This window comes from Cetorhinus maximus, chromosome 23 (genome assembly GCF_964194155.1).
Source record: "Cetorhinus maximus chromosome 23, sCetMax3.hap1.1, whole genome shotgun sequence".
Classification (NCBI taxonomy): domain Eukaryota; kingdom Metazoa; phylum Chordata; class Chondrichthyes; order Lamniformes; family Cetorhinidae; genus Cetorhinus; species Cetorhinus maximus.
In genome coordinates this window covers 4,761,394-4,780,860 of record NC_135901.1, presented here as the reverse complement: position 1 = coordinate 4,780,860, position 19,467 = coordinate 4,761,394, and the positions used below count along the sequence as shown (strand labels likewise).

Genomic DNA, 19,467 nt, shown 5'->3' with positions numbered 1-19,467 from the left:
TACTCTCCACTTGCCTGGATTAGTGCAGCTCCCACAACACTCAAGAAGCTCAACGCCATCCAGGACAAAGCAGCCCACTTGACTGGCACCCCATCCACAAACATTCACTCCCTCCACCACTGACGCACAGTAGCAGAAGTGTGTACCATCTACAAGATGCACTGCAAGAACTCACCTTAGACAGCACCAAGACCACTACCATCTAAAAGGGCAAGGACAGCAGATCCCTGGGAAACACCACCACCTGGAACTTCCCATCCAAGCCACTCACCATCCTGACTTGGAAATATACTGCCGTTCCTTTGCTGTTGCTGGGTCAAAATCCTGGAACTCCCTCCCTAACAGCACTGTGGGTGTACCTACACCACATGGACTGCAGTGGTTCAAGAAGCTAGATTACCACCACCTTCTCAAGGGCAATTAGGGATGGACAATAAATGCTGGCCTAGCCAGCGACGCCCACATCCCTTGAATGAATTTTAAAAAAGATTGTGAAACTAACCACCAGAAGGATTTGTGATTCCCGCCTGAGCTGGAAATTCTTAGATAAAACCTCACCGTGCAAAGATAATTTGAAAGCTGAATGTGGAAAAGGATTTACTCAGTCATCCCACTTACTGACGCAACAGCACGTTCACATTTGAGGGAGGAGAATCAGACTCATTGTGTGTGCAAAGGCATTCACTCAATTTGCCCCCTGGTTAACACTCCAACTTTAGAAATCCAACACTTTTGATCTACGACTAGTCCATTCTTATTCGGGAGGGATAGTTTAACCCTTATGTCTATGGAAAAAAAATCACTTGTTCACCCCACCTACTGAGACTCCAGTGAGTCCACATCTAACTGTAGGGGTTTGTTCTGCTGTTAATCACACCCAGGACAGAACTATGGTGGAAGACACGTGCTCTTTAGTTGCTGTATCAATTAATTTAGTAAATTTGTAACTTGGACAAATGGCTCCAATTGTAATCGGAATTCTGATCGCAAATCACAATGTTCTACTAAAAAAAATGTATGATCACAATGGCGTCGCTCTGACCCAGCATTCACTGCGGGTAAGAATGTGCCCTATCCACACGACCGGCGCGCCTCGCGCAGGCGCAGTTTCCCGCTGAGAGTAGAGCATGCGCAGTGCAGACTGTCAATGGCGCTGCAAGGAACGGGGAAGAAACAATCGAGTGCAGTTGAGTAATGGAGTCGGTGGGTGAGCGGGGAGGATTAGAGCCAGCGGAATGGGCGGGGGGGCTTCATAAATACTACGCGGAGGCTTCGAACCCCGAGTAAAAAGTTACCGGTCCCGCATTAGCACCGAAAGGTCTATGAGCTGCGGGGCGCCTTCCGTTCACAGGCCCGGTACAGCAGGGCGCATGCGCTGTGATCCTGGATTAGGAGACAGGCAAAGAGTGGGTTGCCACCTTCCAGGATTGGACTGGAGTTTCCAGGAGCTGAAGCTCAATCTCCAGGACATTGCTGTGTGCAGCACTGGAGAAATATCTTAAGGGCATTAAAAAGATTGTTTTAATTTGTAATTTTCTTTGAATGTTTCTCTTTATTAAAATATTGAAAGTGGGACAAATCATCATCCAATTGCGTCACGAGACATTTTGCTTTCCAATTGGCCTGAGAAGGCAGTGTGTCACAAGGAAGGATGTGTTGGCCGACTCATGGCTGGAGCATAGGGACAAGTCATGTGATGGAACCTCCATTTAATCAGAGTTGGCAACCCTAGAGGAGAGAATATTGTGAATTTCTGTCCTAGACTGACAGTGATGGTTTCTGTAAACTTTACAGGGCACTGGAATTGGAGGATTGATAGACGGGAAACTCAAACCAAACATCACAACAAGATCTGACAGATTCACTCGATTCATCAGAAACTGAATATCAGCAGCATCTGAATGTGGAAGGTTTGTCTGTTCTGTTTGTGGGAGAAAATTTCAGATATCAATGTGACTGGAAAAACACCGGGAGGGAGTGTAGCACAGTTTTACCTGAGTGATATCCAAACTCCAAGGGTTAAATTACAGAAGAAGATTACACAAAAGAGTCATTATGGTACAGAGGAAGCCATTTAGCCCATTGAGTCCATGCCAGTTTTCTGGAGCAATCCAGTCATCCCATTCCCCTGCCCCTGCTCTATCCCCATATCCTTGCAGGTTTATTTCCCTCGCGTGTCTGTCCAATTTCCTTTTGAGATCATTCATCATATCCGTTTCCACCTCCTTTCGTAGGCAGTAAACTCCAGGTCATTACCACTCACTGTGTAACAACATTCTTCATCACATCTCCCGTACCTTTTACCCAAAGCCTTAAATCTGTGTCCCCGAGTCCTTGTACAATCAGCTGATGGGAACAGCTTTTCTTTGTCCACCTTATCTAAACCTGCCAGAACCTTGTGCACCTCAATCAAATCCCACCTCAACCTCCTTTGCAGGAACCATTCTGGTAAACCTCCTCTGCACCTTCTCAAGGACCTTCACATCCTTGCTAACGTCTGGTGACCAGAAGATACTTAAATTGGAGCCTAACCAGTGCTTTGTAAAGATTCAGCATAGCTTCCTGTTTTTGTTCTCAATGTCACTATTTATGTAGCTCAAGATCCAATCGGCTTTGCTAACTTCTCTCTTAATACATCCTGTCACCTTCAGAGATCAAAGCACATGAACCCCGGGTCCCTCTGTCCATGCACACTCTTTAGAACTGAGCCATGAATTATATCTTCCCTCTCCCTATTCCTTCTGCTAAAATCCAGCACCGCACCTCACTATGAGCATTGTAATCCCGGAAACCCGGGAATTTAGAAGATGAAGAGGTGATTTGATCAAAGTTTTTGGGATATTAATTGGAACTGACCGGGTTGATAGAGAGAAACTATATTCACTGGTTGGGGAATCTGGGACAAGTGGGCGGAGACTAAACATAGAATCAGGTTCCAGCACCTTTTCAGGTAGAGCGTTCCTGATCCTGACAACTCTCTGTTGGTGCAGAAACTACTGAACTCGATGCTGAGTCTGGAAGGTTGTAAAGTGACAAATCGAAAGATGAGCTGCTGTTCCTCAAACTCCCCTTGAGCTTCATTGGAACAGTTCAGGAGGCCAAGGACACAGAGGTCAGAGTGGGAGTGGGGTGGAGAAGTTAAATGATAAGTGACCAGAACTTCAGGGTCCAGCATGCACTTAACATGGTCAAATCCTTCATAAAATCCTGGCAGTATAACATCCAATTTCCTTTTGAAATGATTAATCGTCTCCACTTCCACCACCCTCGTGGGCTGAGTTCCAGGTTATTATTGTAGAAACATGCTCTTAGAGGCTTTTTAGTCAAACAAATTAAGCTTTATTTAGACAAGAGCTTGTGTGGCTGCTTGTATCCAGCCAGCCCCTCCTGCAACCACTTCCTAGGAAACTCCTCCCCTAGAATTTATACCCCCGCACTAGCTACACATTGGTTGAACAAATCACGTGACCCTACTTGCTGTGAAAAAAGTTCTTCCTCATATCCCCTCTTGCATCTCTTGCCCAAAACCTGTATCCTTGTACCATCAGCTAATGGAAAAGGATTTCCTTTGTCTATCTTATTCTAAACCTTTCATAATCTTGTACACCGCTATCAAATCTCCCCTCAATCCCCCAGCTCCAAAGAGAACAACCCCAGCTTCTCCAGCCAAACCTTGTAGCTAAAATCCCTCATCCCTCGAACCATTCTGGTAAATCTCCTCTGCACCTTATCAAGGCCCCTCACATTCTTCCTAAAGACTGGGGACCAGAACTGGATGCAATATTCTAGTTGTGACCTAACCAAAACTCTATAACATAAGAACTAGGAGCAGGAATAGGCAATTCGGCCCCTCGAGCCTGCCCAGCCGTTCAATACGATCACGGCTGATCTCATTTCGGCCTCAACTCCAATTTCTCGCCTTCTCCCCATAACCTTTCAACCCATTACTAATTAAAAATCTATCTCCTCAAAATTATTCAGTGTCCCGGTATCCCCTGCACTCTGGAATAGTGAATTCCATAGATTCACGACCCTTTGAGAAAAGTAATTCCTCCTCATCTCATTTAAATCTACCACACCTTAGCCTCAAACTATGGCCTCTTTTTCTAGAATGCCCCACAAGGGGAAACATCCGCTCCACGTCTACTTTGTCTATCCCCTTTAGCATCTTATATACCTCAATTAGATCTCCTCTCATCCTTCTAAACTCTAGCGAGTATAGGCCTAAACTGCTCAATCTCTCCTCATAAGACAAGCCCCACATCTCTGGAATCAATCTAGTGAACCTCCTCCAAACCGCCTCCAGTGCAACTAAATCCTTCCTCAAGTAAGGGGACCAAAACTGTGCACAGTACTCCAGGTGCGGTCTCACCAAAGCCTTGTACAGTTGCAACAACACTTCCCTATTTTTATACTCTTCCTTTTGCAAAAAATGCCAAAATTCCATTTGCCTTCCTTATAAATGCCAAAATAATGCCTCTGTTTTTATACTCAGTACCTCTATTTATGAAGCCGAAGGCCCCATATGCTTCACTGACTACCCCTCAATCTGTCCTGCCATAAGAAATTGGTCCCACAAATGGTTTAATCATCACCCATACTCAGAAAGCCGATATAATGATACAAGATTTAAAATAATTCCTGTAATATTTGCCCTGAACCCCAATACACCCGTCCCCAAGGTTATATCATCCCATCTTCAAGCACCTTGATGTTCAGATGATAAGGGAATTATCCGGGGATTTCAGAAGTCAGAACGCAGGGAGAGAGATGGGTGGACTATGACCACCAGTAGCCAAGACCCCGGCGTTAAGGCAGTTTTGCAAAACTCTGCAATCGTTCCTGTGATAGTGACACCAGTAAAAAGGGTGGAGGGAAGAGAGGGATCAGTGACTGGGCTGGAATAGGGGCCATGGCTGGCACGGCCGCTGGGAAGCACTTAGACATGGAGAATATGTGGGAACAGGACGAGGCTGTGAGGCAGCAATGGACAGGAATCTTCAGTAAAAGAAATAAAAGGCAGAGAGATGAAATCCTGGAACAACAAGAAGGAGTGAAATCCAGAAAAGAGATGGTGGACGGACTGATCGAGAGAAAGGGAACGGTCAGTAAGATCATTCAGCAGAATAAGATTGAGGTGAAAAGTCAGAACATGTCTAAAGCTGTTCCCTGTGTGATGTAAAGAGGGTTTTTATTGGATCAGATACAACAAGGCCAGGAGGACATTGAAAAACAATACATAGTCCAACATTAGACAGTCCAAAGGGCCTGGAGAGGGAGGGTTAATAAACCTCGGGAGTCACAGGGCCGGGAGGATATTGAGAAACAATAGAGAGCCCAAAGGGTCTGGAAGGGGAGGGTTAATAATCCCAGGGAGTCACAGGCTGCACAAACTTCGAGTGTGAGCCCAGGCCCATTTTAAAACAGTGAACAAATAAATCCCTGATTTTACTGAGACTCTTTTCCATGTCCCAGCTCCTGTAAATACTGACTGGAAAGGGAACAGAATCTCAGGAGGCTCCACTCAGCTGGCTGCTCATGAGGAAGTGATCTCCGATCAGATTAATGTGCTTCTGCTGTGAGTATTTAATAAAGTGTCTGAACCTCTCATTGTGCTTCCTGTCCAATATCCCCCTCATTCATGGAACTTCTGTTTTACCAACTGGGGGAAAAAAAATTGCCTAAGGCAAAAGCAAAAAACTGCACATGCTGGAAATCTGAAACAAAAACAGAAATTGCTCGAAAAGCTCAACAGGTCTAACAGCATCTGTGGAGAGACAAACAGAGTTAACGTTTCGAGTCCATATGACACTTCTTCAGAGCTGGTGTTGAAAAAAATTGTCTGTTCGCTGATTGGCCTCAATGGTGGCAGGATTACTCAGAATGCCTCATGGGTCAGAAAGCCCCCTATCGATGAGAACAGGAACCCAGAGCGACTGCGTGGGGGCCGGGCTGTGCTCAGAGCATGCTCAGTGCGGCTGGTGGAGACGGACTGGGGTGGAACAGGCAGCTGAGGAGGCTGGAGGAGATTGTGGATGCACGGGAGGAATTGGAGCCAGGGGTGGGTCAGAATTAGATGATCTCAGATAATCCTGGAAGGCTGAAGGGCTGGAGACGACCACGACCGTCAGGGAACACAGGGGATGATGGTGAACAAGACTTGGTACAAGTAAGGACATGAGCTGCTGAGTTTTGGGTGACCTCCAGTTTCTATGGAGTTGAATCTGGGAGGCCGACAAGAAGCACAGTCAAATCGTTCAGTTTAGAGGGAACAAAGGAATGGATGAGTTTCAGCAGCAGATGAACTGAGGCAGGAACACAGTTGGGCGATTTTACTGAGGTGGAAATGGCTGGTTTTAGTGATTTGTAGTGAGAAGCTCAGCTTGGGCTAAAATATGACAACAAGATTGTGAACAGTCTGGTTCAGCCTCAGAGAGCTGCAAGAGGGATGGAGTCAGTGGTTAGGGAGTGGAGTTTGTAGCAGGGACTGAAAACAATGGCTTTCATCTTCCCAACATTTAAATGGAGGAAATTTCTGCTCATCCAGTACTGCATGTCAGACAAGTCTGGACAGTGTGTGAGCTGGAGGTAATGGTGTTCATTGACACCTGTTACCTTCGTCCTTCTAGGTCGTGGGACGTTGAGGGCTTGGGATATTCTGCCAAAGTTCTGGTTGAGCTGAAGATGTATTAAACACATCTTCACCCCCTGCATCTCCCACCTCTCTCTTTCCTCCCATGGAGGCAGAGTCTTGTGTAGACCCAGACCAGGTGACAGGTTCCATTCCCTGAAGGACATTAGTGAACCAGTTGGGTTTTTATGACAATCCAGCATTATGGTCACTTTTGCCTCGTGCCAGCCCCACAAATTACCAGATTCATTCAGCTCAACCTGCCTTTGTGATTTTGTGGGTTCTCTCTCACTCCCTTTTTTCTGTTTTAAATCAGTTTCACAGGGGATTAGAAGGAGAGGATTTGCAGTCAGGAAACAGAAACAAAACATCACAGCAGAATCTGACAGTCGCCCGATTTATCGTAACCTGAATATCATTTGATTTTGAACGTGGAAGGAAAAAGCACCATTCACAGTGGAGAGAAATTGTACACGTGTCCTGCGTGTGGACGAGGTTTCAACCGATCATCTGGCCTGTCAAGACACAAGCACAGCCACATCCGGGAGAAACCATGGAAATGTGGGGACTGTGGGAAGGGATTCAGATTCCCATCTGAGCTGGAAGGGCATCGGCGCAGTCACACTGGGGAGAGGTCGTTCACCTGCTCAAATTGTGGGAAGGGATTTACTCTTTCAGCCCACCTACTGAGCCACCAGCGAGTTCACAGTGAAGAGAGACCTTTTAAATGCCCAGACTGCAGGAAGTGCTATAAAAGTTCCTGGGAGCTGATGTCCCATCAATGTGTTCACACTGACAAGAGACCATTTAAGTGCTCTAAATGCGGGACTGGGTTCAGAGAATCATCCCAACTCACTGTACACCAGCGAATTCACACTGGGGAGAGGCCATTCATCTGTCTCCAGTGTGGGAATGGATTCACTCAGTCATCCCACCTGCTGAGACACCAGCAAGTTCACACGGGGGAAAGACTGTTCACCTGCTCTGAGTGTGGGAAGGGATTCACTGAGTCACACAGCCTGCTAACACACCAGCAAGTTCACACTGGGGAGAGGCCATTCACCTGCCCCCAGTGTGAGAAGGGATTCACTCAGTTATCTAGCCTCCTGAGACACCAGCAAATTCACACTGGGGAGAGGCCATTCATCTGCCCTCAGTGTGGGAAGAGATTCACTACCTCATCCCACCTGCTGAGACACCAGCGAGTTCACACTGGGGAGAAGCCATTCACCTGCCCCCAGTGTGGGAAGGGATTCACTCAGTTATCCACCCTGCTGAGACACCAGCAAATTCACACTGGGGAGAGGCCATTCATCTGCCCTCAGTGTGGGAAGAGATTCACTACCTCATCCAACCTGCTGGCACACCAACGAATTCACACTGGGGAGAAGCCATTCACCTGCCCCCAGTGTGGGAAGGCATTTAGTCATTCACCCCACCTGCTGACACACCAACGAGTTCACACTGGGGAGAAGCCATTCACCTGCCCCCATTGTGGGAAGGGATTCACTACCTCATCCAACCTGCTGGCACACCAGCGAGTTCACACTGGGGAGAGACCATTCACTTGCCTCCAGTGTGGGAAGGGATTCACTACCTCATCCAACCTGCTGAGACACCAGCAAGTTCACAAGTAACTAAAGTGCTGGGAATTTGCTATTAATCACATCCAGGACTGAACCCTGTTCCCTGGGATCTGTTTCTGCTGATGTTAATAAACTACAGACCACTTAGAGGGGCTAATATTCTGGACAAATGTCACATAAATTAGTTTTGTGCTAAAGACACAATGTGTTGAATCTTTTTAATATCTCTAACACAAGTTACTTCATTTTGAAGTGCTCTCCCTCTCCCCTAGCCTCCATCCTCACCCCCAGCAACCGGTGTGAGGATCTCATGGAGCTCCTTTGTCACTAAGATTGAGATAATCCGATCAGCTGCCTCTGCTGCTTCCCTCCCTTCCACTCGCCCTCCCTAAAGTTCCCCATTACCCGAGCCTTGAACTCTCATCTTTCTGTAGTTTCTCTCCCATCTCCCCTCAGGCCCTCTCAGAGCTCATCTTGTCCATGAAACCCACCTCCTTCATCAACCCTGTTGCAACTAAACTACTGATCACTCAACTTCCCCATGTTCACTGACTATGATAACAGTTTTCTCTCTCAGGTACTGTCCCTCTCTCCTTCAAATCTGCCATCATTATACCCTTCTCAAAAAACAAATCTTTGTCCCCACTGTCTTTCCAAACTACTGCCCCATCTCCAGTCTCTCTTTCCTCTCCAAAGTCCTTGTTGTCACCTCCCAAATCCCTGCCCATCTTTCCCAGAACTCCATCTCTGAATCCCTCCAATCATGTTTTTGCCCCTGTCACAGTACTGAAACAGCTCTTATCCAAGTCACAAATGACATCCTATGTGACTGTGACTAAGATAAACTCTCCCTTCTCGTCCTCGACCTGTCTGCAGCCTTTGACAAGGTTGACCACATCATTCTGCACCTTCGCCTCTCCCCTGTCGTCCAGCTGGGTGGGGCTGCTCTCTCCTAGTTCCATTCTTCTCTATCTAATCATCGCCAGAGAATCACTTGCAATGTCTTCCCTTTCCACTCACAGAGTCACCTCTGGTGTCCCCAAAGGATCCAGACTTGGTCTCCTCTTATTTTTCATTAACCTGTTCCAAACAGTGACATCATCTGAAAACACTGTCACTTATCACATTTACACTGACAGCTCCCAGCTCTGCTTCACCACCACCTCTCTCGACTTCTCCACTCTTGGTAAATTATCAGACTGTTTGGCGGATGTGCAGAAAATTTCCTCCAATTAAATATTGGGAAGACTGAAATCATTGTTTGAATGGTTGTTAGAAGCAAATTCAGTCGTAACTTTCAAAAGTGATTTGGATTTTAAATTAATACGGAAAGATTTGGAAGGCAATCGGAAAAGAGCAGGGGAGTGGGACAGATTGGTAACGTTTTCAGGCACAGTGGGCTGAATGGCCACCATCCATGCTCTATGATTCTATCATATGTTTATTATGAATCATTATATTATTATAGATGATAGAATCTCCTAATAGTACAGCAGAGAAGGAGGCCGGTTGGCCTATCAAATCTGTGCTGACAAATTCGACGAGCTATCCAGTTAGTCCCACTCCCCCATTCTTTACTCATCCCTGCATCATTTCCCCTTCAAATATTTATCCAGTTCCTTTTTGAAGTTTACTCTTGAACCTGTATCCATCAGATAGTGAATTCCAAATTCTCACCAGTTGTTGCTGAAAAGGTTTCATCGTGATGCTAGCGTAAAAGCAAAATATTGCAGATGCTGGATATCTGAAATAAGAACAGAAAATACTGGGAAAACTCAGCAGGTCTGACACCACCTGTGGAGAGAGAAACAGAGTTAACATTTCAATTCCGTATGACTCTCCTTCATTGCACAATACCAAATCTAGGATAGCCTGTTCCCTAATCAGTTCCTCGTCATTCTGGCCTAAAAACTATCTTGTACATTCCAGGAATTCATCTGCCAGAGTATTTTTGCTAATTTGGCTTGCCCAGTCTATATGCAGCTTAAAGTCACCCATGATTACCGTAGCACCCTTGTTACATACATCTCTAATTTCCTGTTTAACACTGTCACCTACCTTATCGCTACTGTTTGGAGGCTGATAGACAACCCCCACGAATGTTTTCTGCCCTTTGTTTCTTCTTAGCTCCACCCAGACAGATTCTAGGTCTAGATTTTCTAAGCCAATATCCTCTCTCACTACTGCACCAATTTCATCCTTAACTAACAATGTCACACCACCTCCTTTTCCTTTTTGCCTGTCTGTCCTAAATATCGAGTACCCTTGGATATTCAGTTCCCAGCCTTGGTCACCCTGCAGCCATGTCTCCATAATCACAATCATATTGTACCCGTTCACATCTATTTGCACTGTTAATTCATCTACCTTATTGCAAATGCTCCATGCATCCATATACAGTGCCTTTCGACTTGTCTTTTTAACATTTTTTATACATCTCTTTTTGTACTATGGTCCTATTTGCTGCTAGCCCTTGTTTCCTCTGCCTTCCACTTTTGCTTTCTACTTTTCTATCTTTCATTCCTATCTTTGTTTCCCTCTCTTGTGTCTCCTCACTCAGTTTCCCTTTCCCTTGCCAGTCTAGTTTAAACCCTCCCCCACATTACTAGCAAATACCACTGCGAGGATACTGGTCCTGCAACCCATCCAGCTTTTACATGTCCCATCATCCCCAGAGTCAGTCCCCATGCCTCAGGAATCTAAATCCCTCCCTCCTACACCATCTCTCCAGCCATGTATTCATCTGGTCTATTCTCCAACTCCTGATCTCACTAGCACATGGTACTGGGAGTAATCCTGTGATTACTACCTTTGAGGTCCTGTTTTTTAATTTATTTCCTAGCTCCCTATATTCTGCTTTCAGGCCCTCATCCCTCTTTTTACTTATGTTGTTGGTACCGATATGGACCATGACCTCTGCCTAATCTATGATATAGTAATATATCATATATTAACTATATATATATAATATTTTTTAAAGTTCATTCACGGGATGTGGGCTTCACTGGCTGGGCCAGCATTTATTCCCCATAGCTAGTTGCCCTTGAGAAGGTGGTGGTGAGCTGCCTTCTTGAACCACTGCAGGTACACCCACAGTGCTGTTAAGAAGGGAGCTCCAGGATTTTGATCCAGCAACTGAAGGAATGGCGATATATTTCCAAGTCAGGATGGTGAGTGGTTTGGAGGGGAACTTCCAGGGGGTGGTATTCCCATCTATCTGCTGCCCTTGTCCTTCGAGATGGCTGCGGTCGTGGGTTTGGAAGGTGCTGTCAAAGGAGCCTTGGTGAGTTCCTGCAGTGCATCTTGTAGATGGTACACACAGCTGCTACTGTTTGTCGGTGGTGGAGGGAGTGAATGTTTGTGGATGGGTGCCAATCAAGCGGATGCCCTGGATGGTGTCAAGCTTCTTGAGTGATGTTGGAGCTGCACTCATCCAGGCAAGTGGAGAATATTCCATCACACTCCTGTCTTGTGCTTTGCAGATGGTGGACAGGTTTTGGAGAGTCAGGAGGTGAGTTACTTGCGGCAGGATCTCCAGCCTCTGACCTGCTCTTGGAGCCATAGTATTTACATGGCTGGTCCAGTTCTGTTTCTGCTCAATGGTAACACCCAGGATATTGATAGTGGGGGACTCAGTGAAGGTAATGCCACTGAATGTCAAGGGGTGATGGGTAGATTCTTACTTGTTGGAGATGGTCATTGCCTGGCACTTGTGTCTTGCGAACGTTACTTGCCACCTGTCAGTACAAGCCTGGATATTGTCCAGATCTTGCTGCATTTAGACATGCACTGCTTCAGTAGCTGAGGAGTCGCGAATGGTGCTGAACATTGTGCAATCACCAGTGAACATCCCCATTTCTGACCATATGATGGGAGGAAGGTCATTGATGAAACAGCCTGAAGATGGTTGGGTCTAGGACACTACCCTGAGGAATTCCTGCCATGATGTCGTAGAAATGAGATGATTGACCCCCAACAGCCACAACCATCTTCCTTTGTGCTAGGTATGAATGCAACCAGTGTAGAGTTGGTTGCTAGGGCTCCTTGATGCCACACTTGGTCAAATGCTGCCTGGATGTCAAGGGCAGTCACTCTCAACGCACCTCAGAAGTGCAGCTCTTTTGTCCATGTTTGAACCACGGCTGTAATGAGGTCAGGGGCTGAGTGACCCTGGCGGAACCCACGCTTAGCATTAGTGAGCAGGTTATTTCTTAGCAAGTGCTACTTGATACAGAAACAGGCCCAATCTCAATGTGGTGATGAACATTTTCATTCACCAATTAAGCTTTGAGCGACACTGTTACAATCGATAATTTTCCATGTGCCAGAATGTGCCCCATCAATGACTACAGGAGCGTGGTGTGATTACTCAGCACTCGGTTGCACTCTGAGCATGTGCAGTACAAGTGATGGACGTGGAACATGCTGATCAGGAGCTGGTTGGAGATGACACTAAATTACAGAAAATATCAAGTCCAGAAACAGTGAATTCTGTTCAACTGACCTGTGCTGGTGTTTATGTTTCGCACAAGATACATTCCATTTCGTCTATCTCATGTCTGCTTTTCAGCATATCTTTCCTTACAGAGATACCAGCACTGAATTAAAAGCAAAATACTATGGGAACTGGAAATCTGAAATAAAAACGGAAAGTGATGGAAAAACTCAGCAGGTTGTTTCCACCAGTTTGTACCAGTCTTGATCTTTGTAAATTTCAACATCGACCTTTTTCCAATCTGCAATTGGAGGTGGAGGTGGGGGTGAATTGCACAGATTGCATCATGGAGGAAGGCCCAGACATTCTGGTATGTACATACTTTAAGTACCTATTGTGTGTATTGCGCTGTCATGAAAATATAATGCATTTCATCATATTGATGTGATACATTGTAAAGGTAGGTTAATTTTGGGGTTTGGACTAGTTTCTCTGTGTGGATTTGTTTGGGGGAGGGGATTTAATGGAATTGGAGACAGCTGGTCTGGAGCTTTTGAATGATCAAAAGGGAAGCTAGGTTTGAAATGCTAAATACATAAACCTGGCTGAAGTTTTAGAATGCGAGGTGCAAGGACCAATTGCATTTTTAGATATATTAGATTAGTTTGAACTTCAAAGAGACGATAAGATGTTACATCTAGCCATAGGAAGCTAAGTAAAACAGTGTTTATTTTTCCCAAAGGTTACTGTTAATATAAGTACTATGAAAGATTTATGATATAAGAAAAGTAAATTTGCAGACATATTGGGACATTGGAATTTACATTAAGAGAGAAACATGTATGAAGGAGAGGGAAGGCATTCTGAGATCTAACACAAGTATGAAAAGCCTCCAGCCTCTATGCATTAAGTTGCTGTCTGCAGGAACTGAAGCTAAGAAAACTCACTTTGAATATCATTCACGCATCTCAAGATAAAATACAAATTGCAAAACAGTACTGGCAGCTGTTTCAGGTTTTGTTCTGTGACTTGAGCAGCTCAGCATTTACCATCCACTGTGCCAACAGCGCCCCGGGTCCCGATCTCGATTGGGAAGCCGATGCATTGAATTTTGTGTTCCCAAGTCAAGCTATCAATGGCGGATTATTTACCCAGAACAAACCGCGTTGCAGAAAGTCCCCTATCAATGACTACAGGAGTCCAGTGCGCAGGTGCAGTGTGGGTGTGCGCTCTGAGCATGCTCAGTGTCAGTCATGGTGACAGAGTGAGGAGGAGCGGACGGTTCGGGAGGCGGGAGGAGATTGTGAGCACAGGGTAGGAATGGAAACCGCGGCTGGACTACGAACTGGAGCAACTTCTGGGGTAGGCCCCGTGTTTACCCCGCGGTGACAGGCCCGGGGGGAGGGAGCGATGGAGCCGGCGGCTGGACGGGGAGGATTTGGAAACACTTTGTGGATCCGCAAACCCTGAGGAATAATTGTCAGCTCCTGGTTTGCAGCTGCGGGGCTTCTCCCTCCCGGAAACAGGCCCAGGTTAACGGCCGCCATCCTGGGTCAGCGAGTGGAGGATGGTTCACATCAGAGGATGGGGGAGGGGGGACAAGAAATAAGAGGTTACACTTTGGGCTCAAATCAATGAGGATCTGATCTGTGTTTGGGAAACTGTTAACAAATGGCCCCTTGTAAAACATGATCTCCAGTTGTAGAATTTATTAAAAGGATACAGAGAATTATCCAACACTTTATTTAGATTTCAACCCAGGGAGGGGGGAGAGTGTGTGGGACGGGGATTTGCAGCTTTGGGGGAACAAGAGAGAAAAAATGTTCCATAGGAACTAAAATTAACTGTTCTTCATTTCTATGCCGTGCTTACAATGAGGACTTTTGAAATCTCTGCTTACAGGGGCATCAGAAGGGAGAATTTATACACTGGTAACTCAAACAAAACATCACATCAAGATCTAACAGAGTCACTTGATTCATCAGGAGCAGAATATCACCTTTACCTAGTTATACAACTTGAAAAAAAAAAATTACAGCATTTACCGTGGGATGTTGTGAATTCCACATACACGTGTTTTCTGTGTGTGTGTGTGGACAAGCATTCAACTGATCATCCAATCTGGAGAGACACAAGGGCACCGGCACCACGGAGAAACCGTGGAAATGTGGGGACTGTGAAACTGGATTCATTTCCCCATCCCAGCTGGAAATTCATCGGCGTATACACACTGGGGAGAGGCCGTTCACCTGCACCGATTGTGGGAAGGGTTTCACGCAGTTATCAAATCTTCTGACACACCAGCGTGTTCACAGTGGCGTGAGGCCGTTCAGCTGTTCTGTGTGCGGGAAGGGATTCATGAGCTCATCTAACCTGGGGACCCACCAGCGAGTTCACACTGGGGAGAGGCCGTTCACCTGCTCTGTGTGTGGGAAAGGCTTCACTCAGTCATCTGCTCTGCTGACACATCAACTTGTTCACAGTGATCAGAGATTGTTTAAATGCTCTGACTGTGAGAAGAGTTTCAAAGGACCGATAAATCTGCTGAAACACCAGCGAGTTCACACTGGGGAGAGGCCGTTCACCTGCTGTGTGTGTGGGAAGAGATTCACTCGGTCGCACAACCTGCACAGACACCAGCGAGTTCACACTGGGGAGAGGCCTTTCAACTGCCCCGTCTGTGGGAAGGGACTCACTTTTTCATCTAACTTGAAGAGACACCAGAAGTTTCACATATGACAACAGGGGTTGGATTCTGCTGTTATTGCTGCTGTGAATCACATCCAGGCTTGAACTAGGTTCATTCTGATAACTGGGGTTGGATTTTCACTTTCTGATGGGGGTGGGAACCGGGACTTATGCGATTTGAAAATTACTTTCCCGGTCGGAGGCACTGGATCCGCTGCCTCTGAAACAGTTTGTAATTTTCAAAGTGCCGGTGGAGGGGAGGAAACAGGAAACCCACTCACCACCAATTAACGGCACCTTAATCTCATTAAATAACTTGTTAAGGAGCCTGTCTGGAACAGAATGGGATTTTCAATCTTTTTTCTGGATTTAAATTGATTTTTGGGGTACAGGTTGTTTGTAATAAATCCCCAATTGTGAATGAAATCATCAGGTTCTACAGAACTTAACCATCTGGCAGGATGAAGACTTTAAATGGTCATTTCAAAAAGATTTATTAACCATTAAAATGTGAAAAGGTAACAAGTTAGAAAAATAAAAATCAAAGTTTCAATGAACAGTAAGAGGAGAATATTTAACTTTAACAATTAAACAGACTTCTCACAACTTCCCTCGGTTGATCAGGCTGAAGACATGAAGTGAGGATAACCCTCCATCATTCGATACACAGATAATATGCTAACAAAGTGGCTTCTCGAAATCTTAATTTTTACACTTAAAAGATGCTGGAAGCCCACCTTAGCCAAGTTATTGGAAATGGCTAATTAGTCTATGATTTGTCAATAATGTGACAAGAGTTAACTCCATTGGTTTTAGCTAATTTGCCACATTGTCTTAAATTTAGGACACTGCTTTCCTTTAAGCTATGTCTCTCATCTTGATATCTTTACAGGAGCCCATTCATTAAGACAGACTCAACAATCAAGGATAGTGTGTGTTCCTGATAGGGAGCAAGACCAAGGCTTATCCCATTTCTTTCCCAGCTGTTACAGCACTTTAATTCTCTAATAAGAAATGCGAATGGAGATATATTGAGATAAGATAAAGCGACTTCTAAGCAACTACCAATCATCTGTTGCTTGTCAGTCACTGCTTCGTAATACTATTTTGGGTTAGTTTGTTGTAAAAGGTTAAAATCGTCAAAATGGCTTCTCATCTCAGTGTTAGCAGAAAATTGTGTTTTGACATTGTTAGCTTATTACAATGAATATGGCATGAAATGAACCTGAAAATGGTTAGGCTACACTAAAATCTAGTACCCAGGCTTACTTACGGGATGAAGTCAGATAGCCTGGTGCATGTTAGTGCACAACTGTTGGAGTTACCATAGATTGAAAGGAAGTTAATTTTCATCTGTGTTTTGTTTGTAAAATTTGAGGGGTAGACTTGTTCTGGTTTGAGCACTGTACCTCGGCAAAGCAGCAGCAAACCCCAAAATGGCTGTCGTCTGTCTTTGCTGCTGGCATCAGACAGGAAGCTCCCTCCCCCCAGAGGCACTTGGTGCCTCGGTTTGGATGCTGAGCTCACCTCCTGCCAAAACAGCTCAATTACATTTTAAAATAGTGCTGCAAGAGTGATGCAGTTCAGGTGCAGTGTGCGGACCCGGAATTCATCCAGTGTCAGGTTCCCAACCCTCTTTGAAAATCCAGCTCTTGGGGGTTTTATTCCTCCTGATGTTAATAATCCCTGTAACAGGGCTGGAGTTTAATATTCTGGTTAAATGTCAAATAAATCAGCTTGGCGTCAAACACACAGTGTGTGGAGTATTTGTTTACTCCAGGATAAGAGGAGACTAATTGAAATCCTGTTCTCGACTGTTCCATTTCTGGGCCTTTTCTCCTCTGTTAAAGAAAGATTTGTATTTCTGCAGAGCCTTTCATGACATCTGGATGTCCCAAAGCATTCTACAGCCAATGAAATTCCTTTGAAGTGCAGTCAATGTTGGAATGTAGGAAACACAGCAGCTAATTTATACACAGCAAGATCCCATAGACAACAAATTGATAATACCCAGATAATCTGTTTCAGTGATGTTGATTGAGGGATAAATATTGACCAAGATTCCTGGGATAAATCCCCTGCTCTTTGAAATAATGTCAATGGATCTCTTACACCCATCCATTCTGTCTCAGTGCCATCTCTGACAGTCTCTCCCTCAGTACTGCGGTGGAATGTTAGCCTGGATTTTATGCTCATCTTTCTGGATGCGGATTTAAATCCACAACCTCCTGACTAAGACATGAAAATGCAACCACTGAGCCACGACTAACACATCATCATCATCACTCTGGATTATTTCAGATCCTAGACCTTTCGTTACTCTCATGGACAAGTCCCAGCTCCCCATACCTTCCAGAGTGTCTCTCCCAGCCTTGGTAGCAAACATCATCTCGCTTTTCGAAAAAGGAGGAAGAGAGAAAATGGGGAACTAGAGGCCAGTTCGTCTAACATCAGTAATTGGTAAAATGTAGGAATCTATCATGAGGGATGTGGTAACAGGGCACTTAGAAAATCATGAACTGATTGAGCAGAGCCAATATGGATTTATGAAAGGGAGATCATGTTTGACAAATCTGTTCAGAGCTTCTTAAAAATGTAATAAGTAAGGAGGATAATGAGGGTATCAGTAGATGTTGTGTATTTGGATTTTCAAAAAGCATTTGATGAGGGGCCACACAAGAGGTCATCACACAAAATTCGGTCTGGTGTTTGGGGGTATCTGAGCATGGACTGAGGATTGGTTAATGGTCAGAAAACAGAGAGTAGGAATAAACGGGACATTTTCAGGTTGGCAGACTGTGACTAGCAGGTACCACAAGGATCAGCAGTTGTGCCTCAGCTATTTACAATCGATATCAATGACTTAGATGAGGGGACTGAGTGTAATGTATCCAGGTTTTCTGACAATACAATGTTGGGTGGGAAAGTAGGTGCTGAGGAGGACACAAAGAGGCTGCAGAGGGACATAGACAGGTTGGGTAAGAACATGGCAGCTGGAATACAACATGGTGAAGTGTGAAGTTATCCACTTTGGTAGGAAAAAAAAAGAATATCTTTTGAATGGTGCAAGACTGGGAAATATTTGCATTCAGAGGGACCTGGCTGTTCTTGTACATGAATCACAGAAAGTTAACATGCAGGTACAGCAAGCAAATGGTCTGTTAGCTTTTGTTACAAAGGGATTGGAGTATAAGAGTAAAGATGTCTTACTACAATTATATAGAGCATTGGTGAGGCATCACCTGGAGTACTGTGTGCAGTTTTAGTCTCCTTACCTAAGGAAGGACATACTTGACCTAGAGGGAGTGAAACAAATGTTCACCAGACTGGTTCCTGGGATGAGGAGATTGTCCCATGAGGAGAGATCGAGCAGACTCGGCCTAGATTGAATGGAGTTTGGAAGATTGAGTGATCCAACTGAAACATTCTTAAATGGCCTTAAATGCTGGGAAAATGTTTCCTGTCTGGAGAATCTAGAACACGGGGAATCAGTCTCAGAAGAAGGGGTCGACCATTTAGGACTGAGATGAGGAGGAATTTCTTCACTCAGTTGTGAATCTTTGGAACTTTCTAACCCAGGGATCCGTGGCTCTCAGTTATATTTAAGACAGAGGTCGACAGAGTTTTGGGTACAAGGGGAATTAAGGTTTCTGGGGAGTGTGGATCTGAGGTAGATGATCAGCCATGATCATATCATATAGCAGAACAGGATTGATGAGCCGAATGGCCTCTTCCTGCTCCTATTTCTTATTTTCATTCAGTCTCAGTCTGGTTCCCCTCAAGCTGCTGAGTGAGTGAATTAAATCTTTCTTCACAAATCACCCGGATACCAGACTACAAGTCAGGCCATGAACATTGTTTATTGTTTACAAATCACAGTGAAATGTGGGCACACAGACCTTTCTAGACATGTCGAAATGTAATCAGAGTTATCCAGCAGTTCAGCACTAATGGGGAGAGCTATTTCATAAAACAAGGAACAAAGACTCCACAGGATATTCAGTGATTCACTGTAAATCAGCACGAATGGATGCTGAGTATTAATTACAGCAGGGAGCAGAGGCTGAGGTTATCAATTGGTTGAGTTTATTTTCAGAGTAATTCCTTCAATATTTGACAAGTTAACA

The 19,467-nt window shown here is 45.0% G+C and overlaps 1 long non-coding RNA gene across 1 annotated transcript in view; it reads left to right on the top strand.

The window, feature by feature from the left end:
* The first annotated feature begins 1,138 nt into the window (after window positions 1-1,138).
* LOC144696884 (uncharacterized) overlaps window positions 1,139-19,467 on the top strand; it is a 410,945-nt gene continuing 392,616 nt past the window's right edge. Inside the window, exons 1-2 of the long non-coding RNA XR_013580268.1 lie at window positions 1,139-1,186; window positions 1,795-1,910. This is a non-coding gene — a long non-coding RNA (uncharacterized LOC144696884). The remainder of the gene's footprint in view (window positions 1,187-1,794; window positions 1,911-19,467) is intronic.